This window comes from Opisthocomus hoazin, chromosome 4 (assembly GCF_030867145.1).
Source record: "Opisthocomus hoazin isolate bOpiHoa1 chromosome 4, bOpiHoa1.hap1, whole genome shotgun sequence".
NCBI classification, from domain to species: domain Eukaryota; kingdom Metazoa; phylum Chordata; class Aves; order Opisthocomiformes; family Opisthocomidae; genus Opisthocomus; species Opisthocomus hoazin.
The window spans coordinates 602,465-620,987 of NC_134417.1; the positions used below are offsets into that span (position 1 = coordinate 602,465).

General features: G+C 37.9%; 1 protein-coding gene across 1 annotated transcript in view; it reads right to left on the minus strand.

Annotated features, from left to right (window-relative positions):
• Positions 1-18,523, minus strand: part of CLSTN2 (calsyntenin 2) — a 527,602-nt gene that overhangs the window by 477,604 nt on the left and 31,475 nt on the right. The gene's annotated exons all lie outside the window — the stretch shown is intronic.

The window sequence follows — 18,523 nt, forward strand, 5'->3', positions numbered from 1 at the left end:
TCAGCTCCAACAGAGCAGTACTTCACTGAAAGTATTCCACCAGAAATAAAAATCTGATTTTTCAAAATAAGTACAGGCATGGATCAATAGTTTGGAAAAACAGTACATACAGAAGCATGGCCAAGGGGCAGTTCTTTTCTAAACACTTTAGCCAATATCTGCCCATTCATTTTTCTTTTCTTATTCTGGAGAAACTAATAAGAAGATCACTGCCAGAAACTGTATGTAATTGTACACAGAAGATATGACTAGCATTGCTTTGTACAATATCGTTTGCAGATTTTTTTACAACCCATCATAGTCCTCATATTCTCATGCAGGCTGAGTGTGTAACAAAGCACTGGCCTAGCAGTTTACAATGGTGATTTAATCACTAGCTATAGTAAAAGTAATTTGCAAAACAAATTGTCATATTTTCAGTCTGTCAACACACCAGATATACAATTAGCACTGCGATTTCACATCAAGCTCAAAAAGCCACAAGGATACAGGGTGTCTGTTTGGATCAGACCTTTAGCACAGGACACAGTATATTGTCTCCTGTAACAACTGTTATCAGACATTTTCAGGGACTTAATCAGTGGGGAAGTTGCTATGGCAGAGTCTGAGGTGTACAAAAGTGGGAACATACCTTCCCCTACTCTGCTGCAAGCCCTGTGCATAACATTGCTTTTGCCTTCTTTGGGAACCCAACACTGAGACAGAGAAATTTTAGACATGTAAATGGCAACAAATGCCGCCATTCTCTACTAACCAGAGACAGTTTTAAGATATGCACTATTATTAAGCCTGTTTAGAAAAGCTAGCAGCATGATCTAACATGAAGAAATGGAGGTTCAGAAACAGTCACTGTAAACTATAAAGTCAGTAGAGCAGGGATGATCAACTTTCTGAACTATGGTATTTCAACTGTGCTATATATATTGGGAGTGTAGCACCAGATGTACTGTAACGGACATCTCATTCAATTTTGTAAAGTTTTGGTTTTTACTTTACATATGAAAGTAGACAGAAAATATTATCCATGAAGACTTCAGCATCCCCACGTGATAAACAGGTGACTAATACTCCTCTCCATGTAAATTCTTGTGTTACTATTACAACAGCTGTAGCTCATACTAGTTAGAATTACAGATATCTGTAATGCAATTGTTTACTTTAAGTTCCCTTGCAATTTTTTTCTTGGCAATACATAATACTCATGCCTAAGGAAGACTCTGGGAATTACACCTGAGCCTAGTCAACCAGATACATGCAGAAGCTGTTTTACTCTCATGGAAGAATGTGTTAGCCATCTAGCTATGTTCCACAGATAAATGGGTATCCCTCCTGACTGATATACAGACCAGCAGTTAATGGTGACTAAGTTTTCTTGTACTTGGAGTGGGACAAGTCAAAACTCCTTACAGTTAAATAAGATAGAAAGGTTGTGGGGGAGGGAAAAGGATCAGAAACATGCGTATCTTGGGTTAAAAACACTGCTCTGCTTAAATGAAATTGCAAATAGCTGTCTACTTAAAATGTTATTTATCACCTTACACAAAGTTGGGGATATCCCAGTTGCAAAATGTCAGTGCATCGGTCATATGTTTTTCTTAAAAGATTATTGGACACAGAAACTTCTTTCCTTCAAGTTTCTAAATTATTGATTTCATAACGATACACACCCTCCAGGTATCTCTCCACTGTTCAGCCCCAAGGAAAGCAAGAGAACAATGGAAAATAAGGAATGAACTCCAACTTCTCATTTATAACAGATCTTAATTTTTTCTGATAACCTATATTTTCCTTCTCGTGAAAACTGAAACTACAAAATAAAGAGATGGTTCACACCACTATCCACCATTAAACTGTGTCTAATTCTCTTTAATGTTCAGCACTGACTGAGACCTTTTTTGAAATGTAGTTTTCCTTCAACAGAACTTGACAGTTCATAACCCTTAATTCACTAGATGTCTTCTAATTTTTGCCTGCAGCTCCCTGCAGTCTTGTATAACATTCACAAACTCTTTTTGCAGAAGGTTGTAAGTGGATCAATTAACATCTAGCTAAGTATATCCAGTTGTTAAAAGCTATTATTATTGTAATCAAACAGACAGCTTTTCCCCTTTGGATCATTTGGTACAAGGGCAAATTTAGACCGTACTAATAACTAATGGCTTATCAACCAGAAGAAATGTAACCTGCTTCTAATTATGGAGAAAAGGCAAGCTCAGGAAGTACTTCCACAGTTCACATATGTAAAATACAGAAACTTAAGAAATATTTAAATTTGAATACACTCTCTTCAAACCATCTCAATTGCTTGCTCATAATGCTTGCTTGCTCATAATGCTTGTCATTATAATTGTAACCTCTTAGCTCTACTGCAGCAACCATTTCCCTTGGAAAAGGAAATTATGTTCATTCATTGCTTCCATGACGATGTTCTCCAAATAACGTGTATGAAATTAGCTATACTGTTTTCCGTAAACCTTTAACAACTTGTCCTCAGAAAATGTAATTGAAAACTTCCTCCATAAAATAGCTGCTTACTGAATGCATTACATTCAACAGTTACTTGACAAGCATCAGGCTCCCTGACTACTTTCAAAGCTACTTAGTAGCCGAGAGCTTCACAGTGAATTCATATCCAGATTTGCCTAATACTCAGGAATCCAACTTCATGTTTATTTTATTGATCTTCCATGGAATTTTGGCTATGGCTTGTCAATACCAACCCTGCATTTCTGCACAATTGCATTACTTCCAGATAATGGGCATTTTTCATTTTGTATGGAAAGACCAGCGCTTACGGCAGCAGTGTGAATGGAAAGGCAAAAAGGTGCATTTCACTGTTTCGAAAAGTTAAATCCAGTCTTGATATTATGCTCAATCCAGAAAACTCTGGATGACAAAAGCTGAAGAGTACATTAAAGCTAATATGTTCTGTAAATATGACTGTTCCGCATCTTCAGTTCTCACAGTCTGGGCTTTTATGCTCACTTTCTAGGTGGGTGTGATTTTCTGAAGAAGACTGAGGAACTTACTGCCACATTTTTATAGTTCTATGGCTTTTCAGTGAAGGTCACACAGAGAAAGAATACATATGTGCTGCCTTTATAGCACACGAAGGCATGTTGTGCATATGAAATTTCACTTTTATGGAAAAAGTAGAGAGAGGACCATGTTTTTAGCAAGCATGGTGCAACGGAGCAAAATTCAGAGCCTGAAAGTTCAGTTGGCCAAACTTACTGTGAAAATAGAAGCAGCAATGTGTAACACAGCTATGAGCAACCTGCTTAGCTTTGCTGAAGATACAGAGAATTAAACAAGCATTAGGGATCAACCAAACTTAATCTACCTGAGGTATGTAACAGACTACAGCTATAAACTCATCCAAAGTTTCTCAGATATTCATCTGATTTTTCCAGGAAGAAAATTAATTTTGGTTTGATAATGTCAACTTCAACTTTCTGTAACATTGTCAAAATATTTTGTGCAGATCTTTTCATTATAAACCCCCTAAACTTATGTCTACTTCTGAAATGCATCCGTAAGTTTGGATTTGCACCTCTCTCTTATCTGGCTGCTTTATTCCTTCCCCATAATTTCAGTCCTTTCTTTGCAGATCAGTCTACAGCTTAGATGCTGAAATTTGTTCCAGTCCTAGGTATCCAACCCACTGTTAACTTACTGCTCCCGTACCTTCCTCCTGTTCCTCTTCCCTCTTTCCCTTCAACTCACTCTCTACCCAACATAGTCCGAGTAAGAAGGTCTGGAGTACAGCTAGTTTCTACCGGCTTTCTTATCATTCCTTCCTTCCCCCCCTCTCCCCTCACCTGAATCTCATGATTGTTTCATACATTTCCATAATTGTTTTCTCTGGAAACTGCCTTAGTTTACACAACGCTTGCTTTCCCCAGGGAATGCTCCCAATAATTAGATCATATTCCTTCCTGCCCTGCCCTGCCCTGCCCAGCGGAGGACGTTGTGCTCATTTGGACAATACACAATTGGGGCTTATCCCCACCATGAATTCCCACGCAACTTCCAAGAGGAGCAGAGCACGCCACATTAGTGGCACTCTCCACAGCATCAAGCTCCAGTGCCAGAACTGGGCCAGGTACCTTAACAGCTCTACCAAAAGGCTACAGCTCTAGGCTGGAGGCTGCTCAGACCCCGCAAAGCCCCCAAACAGGGAGCTCCATGGAGGTACTTGCTTGGAAGCACTAACCTCACTGTTTTTACAAAAGTCTTTCCTATACAGTTGAAGAAAGGCGCATGGAAGTGTTCAAAAATAAAACTAAGTTTTTGGTATAAATTTGTGAAAAGGGACTTCCTGGTTTATGGTGAGTGCGGTAGCTATTAAGCACAAGTTTTGTACGTTCAGTTGTAGTTAAAGAAAACATCAATGCAAAAGACTGCTTGCTTGATCTCAGCTCCTTGGTTATACACACTTAAAAGTAGCCTCTGGGCAGAACAGAGGAACACAAACCGGTCATTAAGTTTTTTATAGCAGTTGGAAATTAAAATGAAATATCTCCAGTATTTATCTCTCAAGAATTGCATTTGCTGAAGTTTCGCTTTTGTGAGTGTAGTTGCAGTATTACATTATTTCTTTCCACCTCTTGCTGCAAGACCTTGTTTGCTTAGCTAAAACTCCACTTTCAGTGTTTACACCACAGAGGACAAATAAGTTGGTTGACAGTTTTCTACTATCCCATTCTTAGGATGGCTCCACTAATACAAATAGTGGGAGTCCTTAAGCTGCAAGCTTCTTAGCAACTATTCACAGTATACTGTGAATTCACAAAGGCACAGACATACATCCAGGATAGTTTCAGTCAGAGCAGAGCCCAAGTTTGGAGAAAAAAGCCTGGCAGTACAATTATAAATGTACTGCATTTGTGGTCTAGTTTAATCTGCTATTCATTAGAAACTTTCTCAAAGCATGAAGCATAGGAAACAGATAGTTTACACCCTAAACATAACACTTTGTGTAAAATATACTAAGCACGAAGCCTAATTATTGATTTGCTATTAATTACTATTTTACAGTTCTCCAAGTTACTTCAAGTTACAATTCTAAGATCCCAGTCAATTTAGAAGTTAATGTGTTACTCCTCTAGAATACTGGTGGAAAAGTGCAGTCTATCACTGTCTATCTGTTACCATTTCTGTGCAAATCAGGTGTAAAATGTAAGCAAAATTAGAGGAACTGCCTAACTTTAAAGTCAACAATCTTAATGCTTGACAACATGCTGCCCTCTGTTCTAGTACTTAAGGTAGCAGACGGACACCAGTATCATCCAACAAGGTATTTAAGGCCTAATGGGGACAAGTCCGAAGAGAATACTTGTTGAGAAACCAGCAGAAACAACAGGAATATACTGGAGGACCGAGAAAATGAACTGAGTTTAGGAAAATCTTTGTTAGCATTGCAGAGGGGACAAGATAATGCTGAGATGAGTCTCTTGAGATCCACTTCACGTTTTTCAGGTTTCACATCTGTCTCCTGCTTCACAGATATAAGCGAAAAATATTTCATTCACATATTGTGAAGACAATTCTTCTTTTTTAGAAGTAAGAAAACTACTAAGACACTTTTTATAGCATGAAAATTGGGAAATAACACATTCTCTACTTGCCAGAATTATGCAAACATTTATTTTAAACTTCACTGTGCTAATTCAAGGTTCCAAGCACTTTAATAAGTTCTAAACACACTTTTTTAGTAGTACTAAACATTCTTCCAGGTTTAAGTAGTAAAATGTCCACTGTCTCACAGCAGAGAGCAGACTAGGCAGATGAATAGCAGTTTAAGAGGCTCCTCACAGAAAGGACACTTCTGAGTCCTATACTTCACCAGTTTTTCAACCTCATTTAGCAATAAATATTAAACATTTAGTGTGACCCTCAGCTGCCTTTTTCATGGTATTTGTGAGTGTTCACCTTCTGATCTGACCCTATTATTACATAACAAAAACAGGAAAAATATTAATTTGGGTTGTGTGCTTAGAACATGCAATGACGAAGAAATAAGACTTTCACAGAGCAGAACATGAAAGAAGTTTCAGTATGATTTGAAAAGCATAAAGTACCTGCAAATGCAAAGGATCACGCACAGAACTAAAACCTTTTGTAGTGGCATGATCTGTAAAGAAAACAGGATTGTCTTTTAAGAGTAGGAGGAGAGGGAAGGGTGAGAAAGAGAGAAGAAAAATTAGCAGCACTAATATTTTTTAACAAGTTGATTATGTTGGAGCTAATAGCATAATCTGTACAGATGATATTTTCATTTGGAAAATGATTTGGTTTCTGTTTTATATGAATAATTCAGAACATACATATTAATTTTAGCAGTGCAAATAAGGATATAAAACATTTATCTCAGTACTTCAAGCTTGGATATTTGATGTGAGTGCAAATATAATCTAATCTATGCAAAATACATGTATGTCTAAGAACTGTTAATTTTTTGTTTCTGTATTCTAGAAATCCAGGATCTTTTGATAGATACCAAAATATTTTGCTAGCACAAAAGAACACAAATTAAACCAGATTCCATTACCTAAACAGCTATTTTAATATTAATTAACATTATGAAATGAATGGTGTTAATTAATCTCATGAAATGCCTTTAATGTCGCTAGAGCATTTAATCTTCAGATATATTCTGTAGTGCAATGTATGCAGAACACACCCCTTTGTGATTTCCACGTAATATGACTAACATTATGCCACAATGTTCTCCTAGCCTTTACTGATCTGTAGCTCAAGCCAGAAGATGTTATCTCTGTATTTAATATCCTTCACCATATTTTTCTTTCATAAAACTCTCTCTCTAAAAGTTTTCATAAAACTTTTAGCAAACACAACAGCCTCTGTCAGTTGTTGAGAAAACATCGCTTTTTTGACGAGCTCACTGAAATTTAACATTCAATCAAGTGCAAAAAGACTCACAGCAGTTCATTACTCCCCTTTTCTAATTCTAAATTAGCATGATCCAATTTATATTTTCTTACCAAGACACTGATGCTTATTATCCATAATCATTACAATTCCCATCACTTCTCTCCAGCTGGGCATGTTAAAGGCATGCAGAAGGAGTTAACACATTTCAGTAGCACTTCTGTGAAATGACTGTGTGTTCTTTCACTCATCCTGTCAAGAAATATGCTGCCATTCTCGAAGCTGACATTTCCAAGTTTATTTTTGGAGACGAAAAGGGGAAAAAAACGCCATTTTATATATGTTACAGCAACACAGCAAAGAACTTACTCAAACACACTACCAAGCAGCTCCTTCAAACACTCATTTTTAGGTATGACAATGTAGTTCACTGTAATGCAGGCAGTCCTCTCCACTGTATTGCTGATACCAGTGTTCATCAGAGACACCTAATTACTCAGGACAATCCTTATAGGCAACATATGGTCTAAAATACCCCTATCGAGAAAGCTAGTCAACACTACTCCTTTACTGCAACACATTATGTTCCATTATTTCACATACAAACACAGATACTTTCTCAGTTCCTAAGAGCTGCTCACAGATTACTCTGAAAGAATTCTGAAAGAATTACTTGTGAGGTTTAGACCTATTACACCTAAAAAACAGCAGAAAGCACAGAACAGCTTTCACAACACTCTGCAGCAGTAACACATCAAACCACCTTCGTCTGAGATCAGCTTCAACTGATCTCAGACACGGGGGCTGACTTAGGAGCTAGACAAACAAGAACTGCAAACTAGATTTCACGCTGTCCTAAATGAGGCAGAAACAGATGACTCATTCCCTATCAAGCAAAACAGAAAATAAGCAGATCATCAGCGTTCCATAGTAAAATAGTCTCTTAACAGTCTGGGTCCAGCTCCTCAAGGACCAAAAAACCTCAAATTTCCATTAGAAACTTTCCTTGTCATCTTTTGCGCAACAGAACACAAAGCAAGTGTCTCCCAAAAACATATGCAGGATTATGTCAGAGAATATTTTTTGCAGCATGTGTACAATCCTTTACAATGTATTTTTCTAACTCAGCAAGTCTGCCTTGTAAACATTTGAAGTATCACATTACACAAAATTCCATTTGTGTCCAACTCCCAGCATGATGGCATATATTTTTCACTATATTTCCATACGTATTTTGGTGGCCAAAGAAACAGATAGGCACTTAAACTGCTGAAGGTCACTCAAAAACCTTAGTGCTTAACTGTTAGTTAAAATTAACAGGTATTAAGTACCTAATTTGCTTGAACATCATGTGAATTTTTTTAGGAGAGCTTTTTTCGATCTGCAGCCACGTAAATGCTTTGAAAAGCCGGCCCAGTGTCATGCAGCACTTCCCACTCCAGCTTATGTAACTTCAGGAACATTTTGTTGCCTTCTCAGTCATGTATTCCCCTGAAGTAAGCGAATGATTTTCAGTACAAAAAACCAGATCAGTTCAGATTAATCAGATTCTCTCATCAGACACTAAAGATTTGAAGCAGGAAGGCCTAAATCTTAGTAAAGTGGAGGCAAATGTAGAGTACATCCCCAATTAAATAACATTGTTCTTCTTTTAAGTACCCCCCACATGATGAAAATAAAATAGCCCCAGCACAACACAATCATCAATAGCAAAATACAGCTTTCAATAATAGAGCTGACCAAAGGATCACTACAGTTCACCTCTGAAGCACAAAACCTCAAGACGTTGGATCATGTGCCTAAATACAGTACGGCAGACTTCGTATCTTGCTTGGTAATTCCTCCTCCTAAAAAATGCCTCTACATGTCAAGAGAAAAAATAAAGGTAACAGGTATCCACAGAAAAGGGCACTTATCATAAGAAGTATTACTTTGTGAGGTAAAGCTTTTCCTGGACTTGCTACAACCTTTTTTTGAGCGCATTATGTGCTGTTGTGCAATGTGCATTCCATAGCGTAAAAAAAGGTTTTCATGAAACAACTTGGGCAGAGCAGGAAGATTTCCCTTTCTCCATATTCCTTTCTTTTCTGGTGCAAGTGCTCCTTAATTTTGGAAGATTCAGCCTTGTAAAGCTGCACCATGAGTCATTTCAGTGCTTATTTGTTGATAATTTGATCTCTTTGAAATGAAAGTATTTGCTGAGATAACACACATAAAATTCTTTATTTTTTTCCTTGAAAGGATTGCCAAACTATCTGTAACTGCACCAACCATTTCAAAAGTAGGTATTTCCATGTTTAAGAGAAAAGCAAATATTTTTACTTGTTGTAATTAGATGTCTAAATTATATCTACTGTCTTTATGGCAAATGTGCTTGAGTGGGATACTGCAAGGTACTGAGATCTCTACCTTGACAGGAAAACTATTAAAGCACAATGCTATCCACTGACAGAAAGCAAAAAGTTATGTAGATGTGCTGACTAGATAAAAGGCAGATTAATCAGCAGCCTGCATGGTCAGACACTAATGAAAAAGGTATTAATAGGGGGGAAGAGGAAGAGTTTGGGGCTGCTTTCAAAGCAACCCATTGGAGACTCAGTCTAATGAGTGTTCATTTAACAGACACTATATAAAAGGTTATATAATGATATGACGCCTTCTTTGAAACCCCAGATATCTCTGATTGCAACGCAGTAATATCACCTTTACTCACACGTGAAGGATACGCTGTTGAACAGAGATCGCAAACCACCCTTCAAAGACAATCAGCCTATTCCAATGAATGGCAGGCATAAAGCAATTTCACAGCTCTCCATTAGTAGGGCTCGTATACCTTCCAACCGTGCTGTACTTTGCCACTGTCACTGTTACAGTATGGTGCTATTTGAATCCTTATGACTGCTGGTAGCTATGTTATTCACACAGAGGGAAGGGGATTATTTTTTCCCCTCTCATGTTGAATAATGTTCTAACAGACTTTTTTTTTCTATCTTTAAATGCCCATTAGTTGCAATCTCTTGATAACAGAGCTAATTCAGGCAGCAGTCATCTCCCCAAAAAGTTCATCTTCCAACTGGGAAGCAATGGAGCACAATAGCCTGATAACCAATACACTTTATTTTCCCTGACAGGGTTGTCTTTTACTAGCAACAAAGGCAATGATAAACAGCATTCTAACGGATACATAGCTTACTACAAAGACTTCAGTTTACATTGAGCAAGGTAGAAAAAGCTACCCAGATATCTAACACATTTCATTTCAGCACAGGACTATGTTTTCCCACTGTCATGAAGGGAGACTCCTCAGAAGGAGTCTAATGGTACTGAAGATACACTTCTCAGCCCAAGCTCTTTTTTCATTGTTGCTATCACAGGGGCCAAAGCTGATGCTTCATTTGCACTGCTTTCACACACCTGACAGTCTGTGGCTATGTTCATAACAAGGAGATGCTTGTTTCCATATTCGTTTTTGATCTGCTCAAATCTCTGATCATCTGGAAATTCCCATACAATCAAGGCGAAGCCAAACAACTAGAAACTATAACTTTAAACACAGTCTGAAAGGGGCAAGTGGGAAAATTCTCTAGAGACCGGAGTAGATACTTTCATTTTGCACTAAGTACCAAAAAATAAACTTTTACATCCTTCAATAAGTATTCCTTCCCTCCTTCCTTCCTTCCTTCCTTCCTTCCTTCCTTCCTTCCTTCCTTCCTTCCTTCCTTCCTTTCCTTCCTTCCTTCCTTCCTTCCTTCCTCCCTTCCTCCCTTCCTTCCTTTCCTTCCTTCCTTCCTTCCTTCCTCCCTTCCTCCCTTCCTCCCTTCCTCCCTTCCTCCCTCCCTTCCTCCCTTCCTCCCTTCCTCCCTTCCTTCCTTCCTTCCTTCCTTCCTTCCTTCCTTCCTTCCTTTCCTTCCTTCCTTCCTTCCTTCCTTCCTTCCTTCCTTCCTTCCTTCCTTCCTTCCTTCCTTCCTTCCTTCCTTCCTTCCTTCCTTCCTTCCTTTCCTTCCTTCCTTCCTTCCTTCCTTCCTTCCTTCCTTCCTTCCTTCCTTCCTTCCTTCCTTCCTTCCTTCCTTCCTTCCTTCCTTCCTTATGGTTCTCATCATTTCTAGGAAGCTTTTAATGGAAATTTGGAAAAGTAACTTTCAAATACTCTCTGAAAAGTAACTGCCCTAATCAATTTGTTAACTTGCTTTTCACATATAAACTGAGAAACATATCATCATGATCATGACTGTGAATTTTTGGGGAAACACTTCCTAATCTTAAATTGTATTTAGGCCTCAGTAGTTTTTCAATGTGGATATCACCCAGTTCAATTCTTTTTCTCTTTTCTTCTACTCTACTAGTGAAAGACAGTCTGCCATGCTGTTATATTTTATATATACAAATGTGTATCTATATCTATAAACTTTCTTCTAAAATACATATTTTAAGAAACCTTATTTTCATTTGTATCTTTTCTATATTAAATGTGCTTCGTACTTTTTCTTGAAAACTGAAATTACCGTATTTATCAATTCCCTGTTTCAGTTCAGACAACCAGTGGCAACATCAATAAATCAGATACAAATGATCCTTCCTCCTGCTTTGCATGCACCTGCATCCAGTTTCTGAAGCCACATGGTACCACTGCTATTAAGAACCTATCCTGTCAGATGTCTGGGAGAAATGTTAACTTCAGCAATATGTCCTGCGTTACATTGCTTGGCCTACCACCAATGATTCTTAAATTGACTGATTGTATACATGCTTAAAGAGCCGTCTTCCAGTGTCAGGTATGTTGCATTTGCATTTTAGTAACACAGAGCATACTGATTCATTTAACTACATCAGACAATATTTGGATTTTTCAAATTACATTTTTTTAAAGATGACTACAAATTTCCATCTTAAATGCTATTTCTATCAGATAACTGCCAACTTAAAGCCAGAAATTCACCACAAGGACAGACAGACATCTGAACGCCACTGTTAATACAACAAATTATTTTCTAATAAGTTCCAGGATGAACTGGAGAATTAAACACTCACTTCATTTTTCGAATAGGATATGGTGGAATGAAGCCAAAGCCTTTCCTACAGCAGGAATGCTGTTGTGGAGTGGGAGATGCAGGCAGAAAAGAATAACCATACAGCACTGTGAGAGAAACAAACTTATGAGATATACAACACAGAGCATCCCTTAATCGACAGGAAATAGAGACTTATGCCTATGTTGTAAGAGATATGCAACAACACCGGATGATAGCCTTCAGTTACCTAGAAGAGTTTGCCTCTGGGTTACTGAGCTAGTAATTTTTTCTAGCTGAAGCAGTAAAACTGATTTATGGCAAAAAGAAAGCATTCAAGAAATAGATACATTCACCTTCCTAGGAATTTTCCTAGGACTAGGATAACAGTTCTGTAACTGCTCTACACTGGTAGCAACACAGGGAAAGAAAACAAACAGGCAGAATATTATTGTGTTTTTTTATCGATATATCTGGACCTAATTTACAGTCCTTCTGGGACAGTGGCTTTAGGTCCTTAAGGTTATCACAGGAATGGTTTTAATCTTTATCTAAATGGCTACACTGAATTCAAAAGTGTGCACTAATTGCAACAGCTGATACGACTTTTTCTGTTCATCTGGATTCTAGAACTTCAAACAAAATCTTTCCATCATCACATTATACCACTTATGAGGTATGTGAAAACTTGATGTCTAAGATATTTGAAAGTATCCCTATAAGTGTTCTCTAGATGAAGTAAAAGGACTATTTCTGATTGACATAATGGATTCTTTAAAATGTTATTCTAATGGATGGGACCCTGCATTAAAATGACATTTCAGCTTTTATGGTCAGACATGAACAATCTAAGGGGAATACATATTTTCTTAGCTACATTGTCCTTGTCACAGAAGCGTCAAAGAAAAAAACCCATACTGCTTTCTATAGATGCTTTTAATTCAAAAACCATCAATCAGCATTCCAGTTCAATGTCTGAGTAATGCAACCTTTACCTGATGAAGATAAGAAGTGGCAGTTGCAACTACAAAACTTTGCCACAGAATAAATACAATTAAGTTATAGATTACAGTTACAGTTATTAATGCACAGCTCGTGCAGGGAATTCAGATCCTGAAAAAATCTTTGAAGGGAAAACGTAGGCAGCCTTAATGGCAATGACAAAGCACTTAAACTGAGTTCAGGTTTTCAATCTACATTAAAGTTAGCCCAGGAGCAAGCATGCTTTAGTGGATAATATAAAGTGTTGTACTCACTAACTTGCTCTTGACTAGTGGCTTATTTCATGACCTTGGCCAAACCATGTCGCTACCTAAGTTTTTCTGATTTTACAAAGGCTAATGATTTTTACCTGCTTCCTGGAAGCCTGTGGATAAAGAGCATTGAATAAGTGCTCAGGAGAATTAAGGAATGAATAAATTCAGTATTCCCCTTTTATTTTGAAAATCAAGGTCAGCTTTATCCATGGGCCATTATTTCTCTACAGCATAATTTTTCATAATGCAAACCACTTTAATAGAAGTGAGTTCTCAAGCCAATAGGATCCACTGGATGCTTTTTTATTATTATCAAACTCAGTAACATGATTACTAGTGATATTACAAAGTCTCTAAGAGCTAAGCAAAAGTCCTTAGAGAGGAAGCAGGCTTCTAATTAATAAAGTATGTAACACCTGCATCCAACTCCATCAGCAAAAGCAGATGGTGTAAGAGAGATAAGAATGATTGCAGACAGTCATTGATGAAAAAAAGGAAAAAATATCCAATGGCAGCAAGCCAATTATTTCATTTCTAAAAGACTGATTAAAAACATATTTTTGTGCATCTTTGTTTAAACTGGGGGTAAACAAGAAACATGCCAAACTGGCATAACTGCAAGCTGTGTGTACGTCCTCACCCTACCACAGCATTTACAACCTGTCCCCACTGTTCTGTCAACAAGATGGCAGACAGGTTCCTTTACTGAGATGTGAATGAAGGAATTCTCCCTTCTCTAAGCTGTCAACAAAAAGTTTGCTCCTGCAGATTTCTGTTTTGGCATGATCAGCTAAGAACTGATATTAAATAGTATATGTACAACTGGTCAAGCTTCCATTCCTGCTCTGTAGGGTCCATACCTGAACAAGCAAGCAAGCTTAAGTGTCAGAAGCCAAAACTCTGATTAACTCCAAGACACTGAGCCAGGGTTGGTTGTACTTAATTGTATCTGACCTGCCAAGAAAGCTCATAAACTAGGGATATCCAAGGTAGTTTAGTACCATTTGATCTTGGGGAAGGGCAACCATTAACAACTGGGCAACCAAATACTGTTTGCTGAGCTCGTTTTGCCAATAACACCTTCTAATTCTGTCCTCTCCTGCTGCACACATCTCTCCTACTGCTCCTGCCACTTCTTAGTGAATTCTCTGCCCAGTAGTTGATGACCATCTTCACCCAGCTGAATCTCCAAGGCCAGCAAGCCACCTTACATACTGACAAGAAGCGGGCTGCCTCCCTCCAACTTTTAGTCGTCATAATGTGACTACTCATGTTTATGCTGAACAGAGCCCCGAGCCTGGTCAGATAGCACCTCTGACAGTTTCTGCAGTAGCAGCCATCACTGAATACATTTCAAGTGATCAATTTTCTTAAAAATAAAAATAAACCTAGTGAGTGCACATATGCTAACAAGTTAAAAATAATAATAGGTGTCTGTGACCATGCAGCTTCTGTCTGAATCCCTCAGGGGAATGCAGTTGCTAAGATCAACTTACACAGCTTGCCATATTTCTATGTGTTAAACAACAACCAAATAACTATAGGCAAAAGTCCCAGCTGTCAAGAATGAGGAGTGTAGGGGATGATCGGGGGAGTAAAAGGCATTTTTCTCCTGTGTTATATATGCATATTAGATAATTTTAAAGGAAAATGAAAGTGAGGCAAGGACAGAGTAGGAAGCATGCTACCGATGCTTGAAATTACCATGCCCAGAAGTTTACTGCAAAAATTCTGTTTGACCAGTAGCTCTGTTCTTTATATATTGCTCCTAGCAGTGTTTTACAGCAAATCTTTCCCAAAGGGAGTGCCCTGCCAGGACTTCCAGATAGCAAGAAGGCTGAACATAGTTCAGCTACCCATCTAGGATTTCTCTTCCAGGCAGGTCTCAGATACAGTGAGAGGAACCGGAGGCAAGTGTTAGAAGTAGCATCCGTGACTGCTGACTCATTCCACAGAAACAACATTTGGGCCTCACTTTTCAATCGTGTCAGTCTAGGCTCTTTTTATGAGATGTTTTGTTTCAAACTGCCAATAATCAATATTGATTTGTAGGACAGAGGCAAGAAAAGCCATCTTTGTTTCATCATACACAAAGATTGGAGAAGTTACTTAGGCTTTTAACAAAAGTCTTTTGATTTTGCATGACTTCATTTTATTTCCAAGGTCTTTCTACTCAGCCACAAAACTTATCCCTGTGTTGGAAACCGACACACAAGCTATGAGCTCAGAGCTTTGGTTTTTAACATACATATTGGAAAACCTGAAGAGGACATCTCCCTCCCCCCACACCAAGGGTTCAGTACATGCTATACATGGCATGCCTACTGATTTTACTGGTGGTCTTTGTCCTGGTTTTGGCTGGGATAGAGTTAATTTTCCTCTCAGTAGCTGCTGTGTTTTGGATTTAGTATGAGAAGAATGTTGATAACACTGAGGTTTTCAGCTGTTGCCAAGAAATCAAGGACTTCTTCCAGTCTCCCATATTCAGCTAATGAGCAAACATGCAGGAGCCGGGAGGGAGCACGGCCAGGCAGCCAGCCCAGCAGAAATATTCCACACCATGGATGGCATGCTCAGTTTATGAATTGAGGTTGGCTGAGCGGGCAGGACTCACTTTTTTTGTGAGTTCTGTAAAATCCATGACATCCACGTTCCGGTCACTGCTCGGGGACCGGCTGCAAATTGGTCATCAAGTGGTGAGACAAATTGTACTGTGTATAGCTTGCTTTGCATATTCTTTACTACTACTACTATTATTATTATTATTATTATTACTATTTCCTTTGTTGTCTTATTAAACTGTCTTTATCTCAACCCACGAGTTTTACTTGTTTTCCCATTCTCCTCCCTACCCGCTGCGGGCGAGGAATGAGTGAGTGAGCAGCTGCGTGATCCCAGTTGCCAGCCAGTGGCTGCATGGTCCTAGTTGCTGGCTGCTGGGCTAAACCACGACAGTCTTGCAAGGAAAGGATGACGAGAACAAAATAATCATGACAATTAGGAGAGGGCACCTTTTCTTCACTTCCCCAAACTTATACCCATGGCACAGGAAGGAAATGCTGTTTTGCCATTTTGAGAGTTTGTCTCTATGTATGCAGTATATAAATAATAAACACAGAGCAAATAAATAGAATAATTTCTAAGATTTGAAGTGGATAATAAGTTAAAATTTCAAAGCAGAAATATGACAAGAGGCAGGTAAGTATAGCTAGCAAGGCACAGACCCAAGAGAATGCTGAGGATACAGTGAGTTAGTGATCTGCAGACTTACAATTATGCACATACGGCTTTAAAAAAAATTGTGTTATTAGCACCTGTACCATCTTTTGGCTCCACATGATTTAGGCGGGCATTTGAATGTGGTAGAGGTTTTACTGCCTATCAAGATATTGATTCATAAACTAAAAATTCTCTTTGTGGACCTTAACATAATGCTCCTTAAAAGCTCATGAAGGATCACAGAACTCTGACAAGTCAGTATTTCATGTTTTATTCATTTCCTACTTAGCCAGTTCTTTGAGTGGTTAAATTTAGTATCTGTAAACCTCCTAGTTGGATATTTACCTGAAAAAGCTCGAAAGGCTGATGGATAAGCACGTGCTTAGAGAATTCTAGTATGGAGTTTAGAAAGTACACACACTGAAAAAAAAGTTACTTAAATAATAAGGGATGGGCATAAACCAAGCATCATTTTGAAAACCTGTACAATTATATGTGCATGCTGTTAATTAATTATGGCCTTATATGTAAAGCATGTTCTCATCTCATAATTAATTTTTTCTGAACATGCCTAGCTCTGCATTATCTACAGCAATAGAATCGTCTATTTCTTTATTGGCTCTTAATGGGCATTCATTGTCGATCATGACATGATACAGTTTCAGTCACTTCTGCATCTTACCAAAATGTTACAGAGGAAGCAAACTATTTCAGAACTAAAATCAATGACCGTATCAAATCTCTCCCCATGAGCTTCTAGCATATGCTCTGATTTTAGAAAGTGATTGTAGACATTCAGTCTGATTCATTCCTCATAAATCCACCAACAGGCATTTGGAGATATAAGGCAAAACACCGAGTACCTGCTTATAAATTGGACATAATCTCTTTAGTACACTGAAGGAGAGAATAACTTCCAGTTGGAAAAACAGTGTGCTAATGCACTTAAAGATTATTATGCATGTGCACAAGGGAACTGATGTTGCTTATACAGCTGATTTTGAGTGGTTGTAGGTGGTTGACTTGGAAGTCACAACCTTTTCTTCTTCTTGCTTTTATAGAATCTTTTAGTGTATAAATAAAATGTATAAATAGTAATAATGTATTTATTACTGTTGATGCAATGTGGGGCCTAAGAAAAGAAGTACACAAAGATATGTAAAATCAAACCTATTGCCTAAGTATATACATAGTATCACTCCAGAACAATGTTTTAAGCACACAGATTTTCAAACTTCACTTCCAATATAACATCATTCATAGTGTTTCATCTATAAATTCTTACAGTGGAACCAAATGCAAAAGTATATGTGTTCAGCCCAAAAAAATGTGCTTGAAATTAGGCATATGCTTTAGAAAGCCACCCTCTGCATATTTAAAGCTTTCAAACAGCCATTACTAGTTTCCCTGGGTAAACTGGTCTATAGACAAACTATACTCTACAGTCAAGAATGCAGGTATCTTCCTATGTGTATTCACATAGGAATTCACCGAACTTCAACTTTCACTGCAGTTCCCTGACCCGTTGTTTGATGCCCGATTGAAAACTCTCTTAATATCTCCTGTAAGTATAGATCAAGATACTTCTTTTCCTTCTCTTAAATTAGGGCCTTAAGTTATCATACAACGGTATTTTAAGAACTCAGCTCCCAGAAACTCTCAACTTTTTTCAGCTTTTTTCTATAATTTTTCAGCATTTGTGGAATTCTACATTAAATTTTAACAAAGTGAAAGCATACAGAACACACCGTAAGATCAGCAACTCTTCGATTTACTTATTTCTGTGTTGGAAGTCTAAATCTTAATAATTTTTTAGTAGAATTTTTAATAATATTCCCATTAGAAAGCAGGGAGTTTTCGACTCCTGATCACTTCAATTATTCTATCTGTAGAGCCATCTGCAAGTTATCTTGACTAATTAAAGCCAAAGAATTTAAAACCTTAACTTATATTAATTTGCTTTTGGTGTTTACTCTAAATTCCAATAAAGTTGTACTGGACATTCAAATTCTCCATTCAGACACATTCTGAATGTGCTTATTCGCACAACTAAAATCTGTGCTGTTCCCCACACCAATGTAATGCTGCTGGACAAAAAATACCTTTCTAACACAAACTGCTATGCTTCAGAGTAACTAAAAAAATCAT